The sequence below is a fragment of the Nelumbo lutea genome, chromosome 4 (genome assembly GCF_056320005.1).
Source record: "Nelumbo lutea isolate HS-2025 chromosome 4, American lotus-T2T, whole genome shotgun sequence".
NCBI lineage: Eukaryota > Viridiplantae > Streptophyta > Magnoliopsida > Proteales > Nelumbonaceae > Nelumbo > Nelumbo lutea.
The window spans coordinates 64,365,354-64,381,179 of NC_142687.1; the positions used below are offsets into that span (position 1 = coordinate 64,365,354).

Consider the following 15,826-nt stretch of genomic DNA (forward strand, 5'->3'; position numbering starts at 1 on the left):
TCATTTAGTTTTACCATCTCACCATCCACCCACTTTCTTTTGTTGGACATTACCTCTTTCAGGAATTTGGCATACTTCGGCACCTGTGACAAAACATCAAGAAGATGAAGGTTAATATGAATTTTTTTGAAAACTTCTAAAAATTTTTCAAATTGCTTATCTAATTTAGCCTTCAGACTAGCAATATGGCTGCAAGGGAATCGATATGGTGTACTCCCCTCTGATTGGTTCGATCATTGTTCCACTGGTAGCTGTTTGACACCATCTCCTCTATTAGGTCATAAGCTTCCTTCGGTGTTTTCCTCATGATCATACCACCTACGGCTGCATCAATAATAGATTGATTAGAGGGGTTAATACCATTGCAAAAAGTTTGAATCTGTCACCAAGTTGGTATCCCATGGTGAGGACACTTCCTAAGCATTTCCTTGAATCGTTCCCATGCTTCATACAAGGATTCCCTCTCAAATTCAACAAAAGTGGTAATATCATAAATTAATTTTGCTGTTTTGGAGGGTGGGAAATATTTAGCCAAAAATTTCTAGGTTAAATCATTCCAAGTGGTGATGCTTCCTACAGGAATTGAGTTGAGCCAATCTTTAGCTCTATCATGCAATGAAAAAAGAAATAATCTTAACCTAATTGCATCATCACTAACTCCATTGTGTTTAAATGTATAACATATTTCAAGGAAGTTAACAATGTGTGCATTAGGGTCATCACTTGGTAACCCACTAAACTGAATACTAGTTTGGATCATTTGAATTATTGCAGGCTTTATTTTAAAATTATTGGCATGGATGGTAGGCTTGCAAATGCTGGATTTTGCCCCATCAATGATTGGACAAGCATAGTCCAAGAGGGAGCGATTTCCTTCTGCCATCTCTCCTTCTATCTCTATGGTTGGTTCGCAAATAACAACCTCTTCTCTTGCTTTTCCTTTGTTGGCCCTTTGTAACAAGCGAAGGGTTCTTTCAATCACAGGATCGAATTCTGCTAATCCTTCCTGTCTAGTGCATGTCATGCACTAGTAATTCTGAACTAACAAGAATTTGAACAAACAAATAAAAATAAAAATAATAACAGAAATAAAAAGAAATAGGAAAATAGAATAACAATAAAAATAATAACATAAATAAAAATTCCAAATTAATCAAGGTTAACAAATTCTAATTTATTTTAGGATTAAATCCCCGACAATGGCGCCAAAAACTTGATAGCTATAAATATATAACCCTAGCAAGTGCACTAGTTATCAACTAGTATAATAATATTGTTCCCATGGGGATTTAACAAAATAAGTATTCGAATCACAGTTTTCCCTAATTATTTGGACAATCAAAATTTTGGATTGAGCAAGAACTACTGAAAATAAAAATGGAACAAAGAAAATAAAAACAAGGGTGATCACTAATCGAATATGCAAATGATGAAATCGCTAGGACTTTAGGTCCACCTAACCAATGTAATGAATATTGATGGATCCGATTATCCAAGACTAATTGTCATTCCCATAAGCAGAGATTTTCCCAAATTTATTTAATATTCTCTCTCGAGATATACTAAACCTATGCCCATCAGGTAACCCTTCGATCTCTCGAGTAGAACTCTCAAGATGGAAGTGCAGTATGTCCAAGAAAACCATTAAATGCAGATGAATCATGTATATATATATCTCTATATACCATTCAATTCACACTATGAATTATTCTGTCAATTATGTGAATTCCTCTCTCAATTCATTCACATAACTCACATCAATTAAGAGGCGGCCAATCTCTTAATTGCAATAAGGACAATAATTCATAGACTATATGGAAATCACAATCTTGGAGAAATCAAGAAGATAAAAATATATTCAGTAACATGGTTAGGCTTTCCATAGCCCTAGCAAAAAAAAATCAGTTCATGATGGAAGAATTAAAGCAAACAAAGGGGAAGAAAGAACTCTTGAATTCGCCCATGGTGCTGAGATCTCCTCTTCTTGCCGCCACCTTCTTCTTGAAGTTTCTTGAATTCTTGAACCTTTCTTGAACCCTTCTTGACTGATTGCTCCTTGCTTCTTGATTCAAATTAGGAAGTGAGTGATTGAGTGATCCCCTTAGCTGGTTTGCCCCTCCTTTATAAAGATTGAAGGGGAAGGGGGTGGTCTCCTACTTCCTCTTGAAGTTTATCTTACAAGAATAGAAAGTCCTATCCTAATTCTAATCTTATCTCTTTATCTAATGAGTTCAATCCCTTTATCTCTCTAAGAGTACATCAAGAATTTAGATCTGAAAGGATTCTTCTCAGTTTCTTGTTCTTGGATTTGTAATAGACCTCCTCTACAAATTGGGCTTCAGCCAGGCTTTTTTGCGAGTTGGGCTTCAGCTGCAGATTGGGCCTTCCTGCAAAATTCTCCTAACTTTGGGCCCGGATTTGATTTTGATGCAGCCCGAATCAGCAAAAGCCCAAAATACGAAAGTTGTGGCTTTTTCTCTTATTCTCAAGTGGGTCTTGAATCAGCCCATTCAGAGTTCGGAGACACGAGTTAGGCCCAAATCATTGAACGATGTCGAAATTGTGAAAAATCATCCGTTTGTCTTTTTTTTGCTCTTGATGCCTTCTTTCATGCCCTGAACAGAAATATGAGTCCAAATAGGTGCTAATTCAATATAAAAGACAAAGTAATTGGGGATAAAAATATGATAAATTCTCCTCTCATCAATGAGGAGAGCTCAAGAACAGTGGGAGATGTCCCACAAGTTCCAAGTAGTAACCAACTTAGAAGATACACCCGAGTATCCAGGCCACCTGTCCGTTATGGTTATGACCAGGATAGTTACCTGGTGGAAACCATGACTAGTGAAGAGGATCCCGTGATTTACGCGGAAGCTATGTTAGACATAGATTCCTAGAAGTAGGTGGAGGCAATGAGAGCAGAGATGGACTCAATGGAGACCAATGGAGTTTGGACTCTAGTAGATCCACCCTCCAGGGTAAAAGCAATCGGTTGCAAAGGGATTTACAAGAGGAAGAAGGGCTCCGATGGTAGGGTTGAGACCTTCCAAGCTCGTCTGGTGGCGAAAGGGTACACTCAGAAAGAGGGCATCAATTATGAGGAAACTTTTTCCCCTGTGGCCATGCTTAAATCCATTAGGATCCTGCTAGTTGTAGCAACATACCATGATTATGAGATTTGGCAGATGGATGTCAAAACTACATTCCTGAATGGAGATCTTACTAAATATATCTATATGCAGCAGCCTTCATTGTTGCAGGTCAGGAAAACATGGTATGTAAACTTAATAGATCCATTTATGGACTTAAGTAAGCTTCTAGAAGTTGGAACATCCATTTTGACTATGCTGTCAAATCGTTTGACTTGGAGCAGAATCTGGATGAAGCCTGTGTCTACAGGATGTATAGTGGAGATAAGGTTACATTCTTGGTTCCGTATGTAGATGACATTCTACTCATTGGGAAGGATGTAAGAATGTTAACTACAATGAAAGTATGGCTTTCACAGCAATTCTCCATGAAAGATCTTGGAGAAGCCTCCTATATACTGGGTCTTCGACTGTATAGAGATAGATCGAAGTGGATAATAGGATTACCCCAATCTGCTTACATTGACAAAATAGTCAAAAGATACAGCATGGAGAACTCCAAGAAAGGAAATGTTCCTTTCAGGCACGGAGTCACTCTCTCCAAGAAGATGTCTCCCAAGACTTCTCAGGAGATTGATGGCATGAAAAACGTTCCCTATGCCTCTGTCGTAGGGAGCATCATGTATGTCATGCTTTGCACTCGTCCTGACATTGCTCAGGCAGTGAGTGTAGTAAGCAGATTTCAAACCAACCCAGGGCAAAAGCACTGGACTACTATGAAAAACATACTTAAGTACCTTTGAAGGACAAAAGAGTTTTGTCTAGTATTCGATGGTAGCTCACTACAGATCCAAGGGTATACAAATGCCGATTTTCAGTCGAATCCAGATGATAGAAAGTCTACATCTGGATATGTTTTCATGATAGGATTGTGTGTTGTTTGCTGGAAAGCAACAAATAGGGGTCCATTGCAGACTCCACGACCAAGGCCGAGTAAATTTCCGTAAGTGAGACTGCCAAAGAAGCCGTCTGAATGAAGAAGTTCATTCACAAGTTGGGAGTAATTCCATCCAGCAAATCACCCATCCCATTGTTGTGTGACCACAATGGAGACATTGCTCAGGCTAAGGAGCCACGAGCCCACTCGAAGTCGAAGCACATCGAGAGGAAGTACCATGTACTATGGAAGATTGTTGGTAGAGGGGACATCCTGATTCAGAAGGTAGCGTCAGCAGAAAATGTAGAAGACCCATTGACGAAGCCACTATCACAGAAAGTGTTTGAAAAACATGTAGAAAGCATGGGACTCCGACTTGTACCTGATTGGACCTAAGTGCAAGTGGGAGCTGTTAGACAGTTTTGTATGCCCTTAGCTTCAATTAGTATGATGTACTTTATGAGTTTATTGTAAATGAATAAAAGTGCATGTTTGATTCATGTTCCCTCGGTATGTTTCTGTGTAACACCCTTAAACTAGACACTTAATGAGACTCGTGTTAGTTTAGACTGTTCATAGCCAGTGGGTCGGTCTGGGGAGACCTATTTTGACAAGGCTGACACTGTGGTGCCACCAAGTCGGTTGGGGTGGCCTATCTCAGCTGCCAGGGTGAGACCCTAGGCACATGCAGTGTAGGATTAATTGAATCTATGAACTGGACCAGATTTCTAGTATTGCCCTGGGCCTTGGAGATTGATGGGCAAAACTGGAAAGTTACACCCGACCCCTAGACTTGATAATGATACTTCCCTAGGTGTCAGATTGGGCTGTCTTTGATATACCAACCAGTGAGATCCTTAACAGGGGTCAAAACCTGGGTATTTTGGGATAGTCTGAGAATTCATCTGAGTGGGTGATCATAGTGATAGGATCAACCCCTTTGTTGGACAAAGGTAATGATCGGGGATGCACTCTCACTGATGGAAACCAAGACTACCAGCAACCGATTTCAATCGTTGAGATTTGTTTTGCAAAATATTTTTTACATGAGATATAAAAGTAAATGTATTATGGTTTTGAAATATTTGCAAGAAGGTTTTAATTCCCGGGATCCATGTAAGCAGAGAGTGCAACATTGTTCCTTGCAGCCGAGGGAGAGGTCCTCTGTTGTCGGGTAGTATATGATCATTATGGGCTGAGAGGTTAAGTGTAAGACCATTGAGGATAATACCTGATGGGCTAATCTTGCATCTGCCCATAGTCTCTGGGTGTTATAAGTTGGCTTGGCCCAGGGACCACTTAGGGTAAGTGTTGGGCACATAGAGCCCATAAGATGAGTTTCAGGGGGTGCACTGTCCATAACAGTGTATTCGGCCAGGCCTTGTAACAAAGGCTAAGCTGAACCCATGTGGCTGATGTGTAGATCAATGTTTGGGTCCCACGCCATACAAGGAAGCCCAACTAGGCAGCAGTTTGGAAGGCTAAGTGAGTACAAAACCTTAATTGGGCCTTCAGCCCATTTCGAACTGGGCTGATTTGATCAGTAAATTAAAAGGGGCGAATCCTGAGATAGATTAGTTGATAGGATTGGGCCTAGACCCTATCCACTTATAGAGACCAAGATCTAAATGAGATTTAGATCTAGAAGCCTCCTAATTGGATTAGGAGATGGATGATCTGATTTGCTGATAAAATAAGGGTTATCCCTTATCACTTAAAGGGACTTTAATCCAAATATGATTTGGATCAGCAACTCCTAGTGGGATTAGGAGCTAATCCCTTTAAGATTATGAAATGAGAAAGGGGCGGCAACTATTATGGTTTTTTATGTTCAACTCTCTTCAAAGCTGAAAAATCACAAGAAGAGTGAATTTTGCACCTTGCGAATACTCTCTTGCTGCCTCCTTCTTGCAGCCGCCACCTGCAGTAGTTCGATCTCCTACTCTCTATAGGAGTAATCAAGATTTGATCTTGATACCAATCTTTTGCGGAAAAGATTAATTGGAGCTGTATTCATAAGCCATCCTGTTGATTCTTGCGAAGGGTCAAGTTCTTTTGGAAGAACATTATTGATTCTGCTCAATTCTGCAGTGCGCCATCTTTAGTGGGAGCAGATTTTGGATCCTTCCTTGGGCGTGAACACCTCCATTGGGAGATACTGTTTCTCCATATCAGGTACATCCTCCCTCCTACTCCTTTTGGTTCAGATCTGGTTTGGTTAATGGTTCAAGATTGATCCTTGAAAATTAAGTTTTTCTAAAATAGGGAATTCAATTCCCTGCAAAGATGGGAGAAAATTTTTAAACTTGCCCAGTCCATTCTGCATGATTTGGGCATCCATGTGATGGATATCCTATCCCTTCAGTGGTATCAGAGCCATGGTTCAAATCTTGAACCAATTTGCTTCAGATCTGAACCTACGCAAATGGGCAGAAGGCATTCTACCCGATTTGCGTAGATATAAGTTTTGGGAAATTTGTTCCCAAAATTAATAGGTGAATAATCTGAAATTAATTTTATATAAATATGATTATTATTTAGAACTATTCTTTATGATTTTCCTAATTTATGCATTGTTTGTACAAGAGGAGATCGAAATCTTGATTTGCGTAGGGAGCCTACGATTTTGTAGTTTTTGGATTGCTTTATTACTTTTGGTCTGTAAAATAATTTTTTTATTTTTTAGACTGAATGTATAGGTATTCGATCTGATGTAATCATTAATAGAAATAGGATTTCTATTTATCTTTATTTTTGGAACGAAGATGGTGGCATAGAAAAGGAGATATCGCAGAGAAGCAGATTTCGTAAATGGGAGAAATAGAATCTGCGATATGAAATTTATGCTACAAACTATGATCTAACCTCTGTTTTGTAGGATGGATTGTGCGAAAAGCCCTGATTAACTTATTCTTGATTTTCTTTTATCAGTATTTAATTTCAGATTATTTTCTTGAATTAAAGATTTAATTAAAGATCTAACCCTAGACCCATTCGAACCAAGATTTGTTCAAACTGTTTGGACCGAATCTAGGGTTTAATCAAGGCTGAAAGTCAGCCCCTTTTTTCCCACTAATGGGCCTGAGGATTGATATTTAATTAAATGGTTAATTCGGCCCAACCTGTAAAGGCCCAGTTTTAAATAGTTAAAACTGCCAAAAGCCCACTTCAAAGGATAAAAATATATGGGCCGAACTGGGTAACCCTAATTCAGCCCATATACCTAGATAATATTAATGGTTAATATTATGGTTTTAAAATGGGCTCCAAATGGGCCTTACAGATGATAAATTGATTCCTACACGAGATGTATGGATGTGTGATGTGCTATGTACATGGGCCATAAGCGTTTGGCCCATGCTCAATCGACAGTGGCTCTTGCGCACACTATGACTGAATGCACATCATTGCCATGGTGTCCCTTTTGGTCATTGGATGACCTCCCTAAGTGGTGGGACCCACACCTCATCAAGAGGTTATGTGCAAAACCCAAGCCGATTTAGGTCCACCGAAATCTGACTTTATCAAAGTCAATGGGAGCCACTTTGGTTTGACCTAGATCAAACTAAGGGCATAATTAATTGTTCCCTCCAGCTAATATGAGTGCATGTGATAGGGAGATTCATTAACATGAGGATGGGTCCTTTAGTAATGAGGAAACGCACCAGAAAATGGGCTATCCATTTGCTATTGGGCTTTTCTAAGTGTTCCATAAGATGATTGGGGCGTCATAGACTGATGTGGGAGGGGCTTCACTAGAAAATGGGAACTCCCTCACGATACCTTGGCGTTCACGAATATGATGGGTAAGCACTCACTAGTTAAAAAGGTTTTCCTAAAAATGGCTCTCAACCTTGTCTAACAGAGGCCAAAGGGAAAACTCATATGATGAGTGGATATGATCCTTCACAGAAAGGTGGTGGGGTTATGTAGCTGAAACAGTTGGCTCCATGCACCCTATGTGATTTCCCAAATTTCCAAAGACAACCCATAGTCTCCGTCACTAAGAAAGGAAGGAAATCTCAAAGATGAATAAATGGAAATGGATCGTAGATTAAAATCGATATCTATGTAATGAACATGAATCAAATTATGTTGTGGACTGATGTTTGCTCTTTTATCAGAAAATGGCAAACGGATCATTTGCAAAGCTTCTTGATGACAACAAACTTAAGGGCCCAAACTATGCCAACTGGTACAGGAACCTTATGCTGGTCCTAGCTTTTGAAAAGCTAGACAAAGTGGCAAAGAATCAAGCCCCGGAGTGTCCGGGCAATAGGGCTTCTGAGGCCTGAAGGAGAGACTATCAGGAATGGGAGGTGAAAAACCCCCTTGCTCAGTGTTACATCATTGCCTCCTTGGACAACCCAATACAGAGGCAATTCGATCAGATCGAATTTGCCAATGACATATTGGGCAATCTAAGGACGGTGTATGAAGAGCAGAATCATTCTACTCGACAAAAGGTCTTGAAATAGTTCATGACCGACAAATGACCAAGGGCCAACAAGTTCATGACCATTGTCTTCAGATGATGGGATACATCAACGAGCTGGAGGATCTTGGATTCGAGTTGGACCTTGTGACCTAGATAGATGCTATCCTTAATTCTTTGCCTCCTTCCTTTAATCCGTTCATTATGTACTATAATATGAGCAAGCTAAATGTCAGCTTGCAAGAGCTTAGCAATATGTTGCAAAGAGCTGAAGAACTTATTAGAAAGGATGAGCCTGTAGCTATGCTTGTTGAAGCTAGCAAGACAGGCAAGAGAAAGAGGAAGGCAAAGAAGCCTCAGAAGAAAGCCATTAAGGGCAAAGAAGCCTTAGCAATATGTTGCAAAGAGCTATGCTTGGAATCCAAGAAAGGTAATTTTGAAACTTGTGTTATAAAAACCAATCTATTGGTAGCTTCTACATCCTAGTGTATTGACTCTGGGGCTTCAACTCATGCGTGTAATTCACTGCAAGGGTTCAAGGTAAGCAGAAGGCTGAGTGAAGGAGATGTCACACTCTACTTGGGGACTACTACAACTGTTGCAACCATGGCCATAGGAACCGTGGAGTTACTTTTTAGAGAAGGAACTATTGTACTGAGAGATTGTCTTTATGTACCAAATTTAAGGAGAATTTTGATTTCTGTCTCAAAACTGTGTGCAGATGGTTATTCTGTCTTCTTTAGTAATACGATTACTATTAAAAGAAATAACAGATTCATTGCATACGGGGAATTGGAGAACGTTCTCTATGTTCTACATCCTTCTCTAGTATAAGCCGGAGTCCCATACTTTGCACATTTTTCTCAAACACTTTCTATGTCAGTGGCTTAGTCAAAGGGTCTGCTACATTCTCCGCTAATGCTACCCTTTGAATTAGGACGTCCCCTCTATCAACAATCTCCCACAGTACATGGCACTTCCTTTCGATGTGCTTGGACTTTGAGTGGGCTCGTGGCTCCTTTGCCTGAGCTATTGCTCCATTGTTGTCACACAACAACAGGATGGGTGATGTGCTGGACAAAACTTCTCCCAATTCATGAACGAACTTTTTCATCCACACGGTTTCCTTGGTAGCTTCACTTGCGGCAATGTATTCAGCTTCGGTTGTGTAGTCTATCGTGGACCCCTGTTTGCTGTTTTTCTAGCAAACAACACACGATCCTATCGTGAAAACATACCCAGATGTAGACTTTCTATCATCTGGATCTGACTAGAAATCGGCATCAATATACCCCTAGATCTGTAGTGAGCTACCATCGAATACCAGACAAAACTCTTTTGTCATTCGAAAGTACTTCAGTATATTTTTCATAGCGGTCCAATGCTCCAACCATGGGTTGGCCTGGAATCTGCTTACCACACTCACTGCTTGAGCAAAGTCAGGACGAGTGCACAATATCACATACATGATGCTCCCTACGACTGAGGCATAGGGAACGTCCCTCAGGCCCTCAATCTCTTCAGAAGTCTTGGGTGACATCTTCTTGGAGAGAGTGGCTCTATGCTTGAAAGGAACATTTCCCTTCTTAAAGTTCTCCATGTTGTATCTCTTGACAATTTTGTCAATGTAAACAGATTGGGATAATCCTATTATCCACTTCGATTTATCTCCATAGAGTCGAAAACCCAGTATATTGGAGGCTTCTCCAAGATCTTTCATGGACAATTGCTATGAAAGCCATACTTTCATCGTAAACATTCCTACATAATTCCCAATGAGTAGAATGTTGTCTACATACAGAACCAGAAACGTAACATTATCCCCACTGGAGTTCATGTAAACACAATGCACATCTGGGTTCTGCTCAAAGTCAAACTTTTTGACGGTAGAGTCAAACTGGATGTTTCAACTCCTAGAAGTTTGCTTAAGTCTATATATTGATCTACTTCACTTACATACCATGTGTTCCTAACCTATAGCTACAAAACCTTGTCGTTGCTGCATATAGATATCTTTAGTAAGATCTTCATTCAGGAACGCAATTTTGACTTCCATTTGCCAAATCTCGTAGTCATGGTATGCTGCTACAGCTAGCAGGATCCGAATGGATTTAAGCATGGCCACGGGCGAAAAGGCTTCCTCATAATCAATGCCCTCTTTCTAAGTATACCCTTTCGCCACAAGATGAGCTTTCTAGGTCTCAACCTTACCATAGGTGTCCTTCTTCCTCTTATAGATCCATTTGCAACCAATTGCTTTTACCCCAGGTGCGGATCTACTAGAGTCCAGACTCCATTGGTCTCCATTGATTCCATCTCAGCTCTCATGGCATCTACCCACTTCAGGGAATCTATGTCCAACATAGCTTCCGCAAAAGTCTCGGGATCCTTCTAACTAGTCAAGGCTTCCACCAGGTAACTATCCTAATCATAGCCAAAATGGACTGGTGGCCTAGACACCCGGGTAGATCTTCTAGGTTGGTCAATACCTAGAACCTGTGGGACACCTCCCACTGACCCTGAGCTCTCCTCATCAAGAACTATTTCATGACAGTGAGAGTCCATGATATAATCATTCTCCAAGAACTATGCATTTCAGCTGCAGAACACCTTCTGCTCACTTGGGTCAGAGAATAGGTAACCAACAGAGCTTTTTGGGTAGCCTATGAATAGGCAACAGCTGGTCTTGGATTCCAACTTGTACGCATCATTTTTTAATGTGCACAGGACAACCCCAAATCTTCAAGTGTCTGACACTTGGTTTCTTTTCGGTCCAAAGTTCATATAGAGTAATCGGAACTGATTTGGTTGGAACCCGATTCAGCACGTATATTGCAGTCTCTAATGCGTCAGCCCAGAAGGATGTAGGTAACTTTGAGTGTATGAGATGTGACCGGACCATATCCAATAAGGTCCTATTCCTCCTCTCTGAAACATCGTTAAGCTATGGCGTAGCAAGAGGAGCTAACTGTGATACTATCCCGTTGACCCTTAAGTAGTCCCTGAATTTGTCAGAGAGACATTTGCATCATCAATCTAGTCGAAGGGCCTTAATTTCTCTCTCTAACTGTTTCTGGACCTCTTGTCTGAACTCTTTGAACTTTTCAAGGGATTCAGACTTATGTCTCATTAGGTACACGTAACCATACCGAGAATAATCATCGGTAAATGTAATGAAATACATGTGCTGGTTACGAGTCCTAACACTCAGTGGACCACATACATCACTATGTATAAGGTCAAGCGTGCATGTACATTTTTCAGGCTTACTGTTAAAAGTTGTTTTGTCATCTTACCCTAAAGGCAAGGCTCACAAGTAGGAAAATCTTCAACAGTTAGAAAATCCAAAGGACCATCCTTTAAAAGCCTTGTGATACAGTCAACACCAATATGGCCAAGTCGGTAATGCCACAGGCACGTGGGATTAACTGTATCACTGATCCTTTTCTTGGGGATTTCAGCCGACGTAGTTTTGGCTATGTTAGTTTCTAGAGAAGGATGTAGAACATAGAGACCGTTCTCCAGTTTCCCATATGCGATGAATCTGTTCTTTCTTTTAATAGTAATCGTATTACTAAAGAAGACAGAATAACCATCATCACACAGTTTTGACACAGAAATCAAATTTCTTCTTAAATTATATACATAAAGACAATCTTTAAGTACAATTATTCCTTTTTTAAAAAATAACTCTATGGTTCCAATGGCCACCGCTACAACACTTGCAGAAGTCCCCAAGTAAAACGTTACTTCTCCTTCACTCAGCCTTCTGTTTTTCTTGAACCCCAGCAGTAAGTTACACGCATGAGTTGAAGCCCCGAAGTCAATACACCAGGATGTAGAAGTGACGTGGCTCATTGTGACACTAGCAAGTGCACTAGCTGTTCAAGTAGTAAAGTAGTGAATAGAGTAGCATTCCCATGAGGATTTAGGAAACAATTACTACTACTAATTTGGTCAATTTTTATCTGATTAACAACACATATAACTTTATTCAAAAACTAAAATCCTAAGCTAAAATCTATGAAAAACATTGGCTCAAATGCCTTTAATTCAACTTAGAAGAGTAAGCAATAAAACCCAATTTCAAGATTCAATAATCTATCAACTTGAGTCATTCGAATAGGCCATGATTAAGCCTTGGTTTGGTATAACCCCAAGGTCATGAACAGCCTCTCTCAAGCGCATGTTCATCCTCTGCATGAGTGGCGGTTTTTCTATCTCTAGCAAGAATCTAACCATTCATGCATGCATTTCTTCAAATACATCTAAGGCATCAATTCAAATCTGAATTGATCACCAACTGAATTGTGCAAATGATCTCTAACCTTACATGCAATTCAGTTCTTGAATAGTAGATCTGAATTCTTAGAGTCTTTCTTAAGCACTCTAAGAATTCCAAGCATTAGATCAAATTGGCCAACCTGAAAATTTAATATATGAATTCTCTTTCAAGCAATTCAGATCTTACAAATCTCATATATGAGATTTCAGATCTGAGTTTTGAAAGATAAATTAGTTAATCTGATCTAGAATCATCCTCTATTCAAGAAACATCAAGAACAAAGCAGATCCATTCGAATGAGAAAGAAATTGATTACTTAATTTGAAATCTTACAGCCTTAAATTCAACAAGAAAGAGTGGAAGAGGGAGAGAGAAAAATTTACATCAAAAGAAGCTGAATTCGAACCAAAGAAAGATGAAAAATAAAAGGAATTATTACATAAGATCTTTGAATCAAAATTCCCCAAATTCAAACTCACCTTCTTCTCTTCTTGCTAGCTTGAACTCCTTCAGCCCTTCTCCTTCTCCTTCTTGCACCTACTTCTTCTCTTTTCTTTTCTTCAAGCTATTCGAACCCCAAGGGATGGGAGAGTCTTGATCTCAAGCAATTGAACACCTCTCTCCCCTATAGAGGCCTCCTTATATAGATTTTCAAGGGATCTCTTGCCCCTTCTTGAAGCCTCAAGAATGGGGTGTATTACACCCCCTTTGAACCTTCTAAAGTGCTCTCTCAAAAACCTTCTAAGGGTTGCCACCCCTAGCTCCTTTGGGCTGCTATTTGGGCTGCAATTAAGCTCTTTATTAGCACATGTTAGCTACACTCTAGGCTGATTTTTGAGATGAGAATGGGCCTCCTCTTGCTGGGCCTAAATTTTCTCCTTGCTTGGCTTCTTTCCTTAGGTTTTCCCAAGGACTAAACTTGCACTATTTGGGCTGAATTATTCTCTCTTGCTTCCATGGCTGAGCTGGGCTGAAATTGGTCATTTTTTGCCTTCTTTTCTTACCTTTTGCCTTATTTTTCTTGAATTGATTACCCCTGAAATTTTCTTGGCATTAAGCTAAATTAGGGCAAAATTGAATAAAACCGACATAAGAATTCATATAAAGACCTCATAAATTATAGATATATTGTATGTTCATCAATTACCCCTACACTTAAACTTTTGCTTGTCCTCAAGCAAAGACATCAGTCATAAACTGAACATTCCCCCTCCCCTTTTGTTCTCACCATTTACTGGGTGAATTTTTAGGATAAAAATGCATTGAGTAGTCGGGGAACTTTTGTAAGTGTTCAGCTCCTATTCTTGTAAACTACCATTTAACACATGTATAAGATCCAAGGAAAGGAGAAGATGAATTTCTTCAAAATCCAACCTTCACTCCCAATTAATATATAAATCAGCTCCTTAATTGTCAAAGTTAATAATCAAATTGCACTAAGTTTCACATCTATAACTATATCTTAATGAGAGTTCAACTTTAGTATGCTCCTTTGAACCTCAACTGTCACCATAATTACTTATTTCTAGGGGTGAGTGCATTTTATGCTCCGTCTCACCCTTTTCTTCTTCTTCTAGTGTGAGTGCATTTTATGCTCCATCTCACACTTTTTTTTGTGTGTGTGAGTGCATTTTATGCTCCATCTCACATTGGTCACATGCTTGAGGTAGATAACAAGACTCATGTTCTGAGCTGCTAGTTTTATTATTGAGTTCAAAATAGCGGAATCAATTTGGGCTTTGTCCTTATTGAATCTCATGTATCAGCAATTCAAATGTGCAATAGCTTTCTTGACCATTAACAAGGTAGTTAAGGCTAGTTATGTTGAAAGACATATTCAGCTCCCCTTTTTTCTCTTGCATATACTAAATTAGGTCATTCACAAGAATAAAAACTTAACAAACGCATTGGTCTCCTTCAACTCATTGCATTCATTCTTAAAAATCATCCAATAAATAGCAATGAATTTGAGGGGTTCCAATCTACTTGGATATGTCATTGTATGTATATGTGTGTTGGGGTGAATGAGGTGCATGGTTTCAGCCCCCCTCACTCCCCCACACTTAAGATGAACATTGTCCTCGATGTTCCTAGTGTTAGGGAATGAACAATAAAACCAGCAAGAGCATAATCAAGTAAAGAGAGAGGTGTAGAGGACTCCCTGAAGGTTATTTTCAAATTCTGCAATAGCTCTGTTGATGAGGAGTCTCTGTTGAAAATCATCATATACTAGAAGGAGAGAGATCAGAAACTATATTTCAACTAACATTCTAAAATAAATTTATCTAAAGTGAAATGCTATGAATGAGAAAGGAAAAAATATAAATAATATAATCAACAAGTAATCCTAATCCACTAGCAATTTACAAGGTAAAAACTGAATACTATCTAAGAATACAAAAGTCCAAGCAATCAGCAGATATGAAATCTATTGCAGACAGATTTAAAACAAAACTGAAATCAAGAACTTTAGATTGCTCCTCAATTTCCAATCTAGATAGACCTTGGGTAGTATACAAACTTCTTGATTTCAGCAATAAAAATTAATTGCACAGACCTGAACTATTGAAAAGCTATTAAATATCAATGTACAAGTCTGAATTCAGTAGCTACTGAGAGTAGGAAAGCAATTTACAATTTCTCTCTCAATATCATATCTGAAATCAGTTAGCTACTGCAATTCACAAAGAAAAATTTTCTCAGTATACAGTATACAATATCAGATCTGAAATCCCATTAGCCACACCATCAGTATACAGGTCTAAAATCATTTCTACTCAGATCTGAAATCTGTACTTACAGTTCAAACATCAGTTCTACATAGATCTGAGATCAAATCTGAAAGATACTGCAATTTTACAAATTCTTTCTCACTGTACCAATTCTGATTTCATAGCTGAGATCAGAGGCTACTGAAACTCCATTATTGCAAGTCATTGTTCAGGTCTGAAATCAGTAACCATTGAGAGTAGCACAGTTGTGTTCAGGTCTGATTTCCATATTGAAAGGCCACTAAATATTATATTTGACCCCACTATTTTTATGAGTTATTCATCACCAAACACCTGCTAAAGTGGCCA

General features: G+C 39.2%; 1 non-coding gene across 1 annotated transcript; it reads left to right on the forward strand.

Annotated features, from left to right (window-relative positions):
- The first annotated feature begins 395 nt into the window (after nt 1–395).
- On the forward strand, nt 396–502 carry LOC148860878 (small nucleolar RNA R71). The gene has a single exon (XR_016095268.1). It is a non-coding gene; the product is annotated as a small nucleolar RNA R71 (small nucleolar RNA).
- Nucleotides 503–15,826: the final 15,324 nt, after the last annotated feature.